Below are 1,969 nucleotides of genomic sequence, written 5' to 3'. Positions count from 1 at the left end.
TTATAAATAAATATTTTCACATGTTTCTAAAAAAGATTCATTGCGTATTATTATGGCACTTGTGGCTCATTATGACTTAGAGTTACATCAAATGGATGTAAAAACTGCCTTTCTGAATGGTAATCTTGATGAAGAAGCTTATATGGATCAACCTGAAGGTTTTTCAACTGAAGGAAAAGATCGTATGGTGGTAAACTTAAGAAATCAATATATAGACTAAAACAAGCCTCACGACAATGGTATATTAAGTTTAATAATACCATTCTTTCTTTCGGTTTTGAAGAAAATATTGTTGATGTATGCATATACCGAAAGGTCAGTGGGAGTAAGTTTATCTTTCTAGTCTTATATATTGATGATATTTTTCTTGCAACAAATAATTTGGGAATGTTGCGTGAGACTAAAGAATATCTTTCTAGAAACTTTGAAATAAAATATATGGGAGAGGCATCCTATGAGATAGGAATTGAAATTTTTCGTGATAAATCACAAGGATTGTTAGGATTGTCTCAGAAGGCCTATATAAATAAAGTTCTAGAGAGGTTCAACATGGAAAAGTATTCCACAGGAATTGCACCAATTCAAAAAGGGGATAAATTTAGTCTTATGCAATGCCCAAAAAATAACATAGAACGGAAGCGAATGGAAGGAATTCCATATAGTTCTGTAGTGGGAAGTCTTATGTATGTGCAAACTTGCACAAGACCAGACGTTAGCTTTGGAGTAGGAATGTTTGGAAGGTATCAAAGTAATCCTGGAATAGATTATTGGAAAGCTGCAAAGAAGGTTTTGAGATATCTTCAAGGTATAAAGATATATGCTCATGTACAAAAGGTCTAGCCAATTAGAAGTAATTGGTTATTTAGATTCAGATTTTGGTGGATGTGCTGACACAAGAAAGTCTACATTTGGCTACTTATTCTTATTTGGAGAAGCTACCATATCATGAAAAAGCTCCAAGCAAAGTGTTGTGGCAATATCTACTATGGAGGTAGAATTTGTAGCATGTTTTGAAGCTACAAATCAAGCTTTATGGCTGCAAAATTTTATTTCAGGACTTGGCATTATTGACTCAATTGTTAGGCCATTGAAAATTTGTTGTGATAATTCTGCAGCAGTATTTTTCTCAAAAAATGATAGATATTCTAAAGGTGCCAAGCATATGGTAATAAAGTACTTTGGCGTTAAGGAGGAAGTTCGAAAACAAAGAGTGTCCATAGAACATGTTAGAACAGAACTTATAATTGCTGATCCATTGACTAAAGGATTGCAACCAAAGACATTTAAGGAACATGTACATAAAATGGGTCTTGGTTCTTCTGAATGATGCTAACACTCTGAATACACTATGTTTATTTATGTGTTTTCTGAACATTGATAGTTTGTTGTTTCTAGTTAAAGTAATATTATTTTATGAGTTATAACATAATGATCTAGAAACTTTATGGACCGATATAAAATTGTGTTATTTATGTAGCTTGTGTAGTAAGATGCTAGTGGTTGTAGTATATAAAAGGAAATGCGTTTCATATTAAATGCATGACTTCCATAACTCACACAAAGTATTTTACCATATTAAAGCAATTATGTAATGTGTGAGAATATGATTACACTTAGGCCAAGTGGGAGAATGTTGGAAGTTTATTGTAATTTAAACTTCTGTTGTGGCCTAATTGTAATTATCTATAAACTATTAATGATTTAATCTCATCCATTAATTCTAATGTTTGATGGACGCATTAGATTTAAAGATAATAACACATAAAAAGCGGTCATCTCTCTGCCTCAATATACACGACGTCTTTACAGTTTCCACTCACTGAAAAATATTGAAAAAACTGCCATCTTGATGAACGTATGAAAGAAAGGAAAGAGAGAGAAACCAGTGTTAAAGCTCAACTCTACTGTGACCAAAATTCTGCAAAATCAGTTTTAAAGTTTAACTCTACCGTAATCAGGACTTGTTATG

The sequence above is a fragment of the Arachis duranensis genome, chromosome 9 (assembly GCF_000817695.3).
Source record: "Arachis duranensis cultivar V14167 chromosome 9, aradu.V14167.gnm2.J7QH, whole genome shotgun sequence".
Taxonomy (NCBI): Eukaryota; Viridiplantae; Streptophyta; class Magnoliopsida; order Fabales; family Fabaceae; genus Arachis; species Arachis duranensis.
This window is presented reverse-complemented; position numbering follows the sequence as displayed.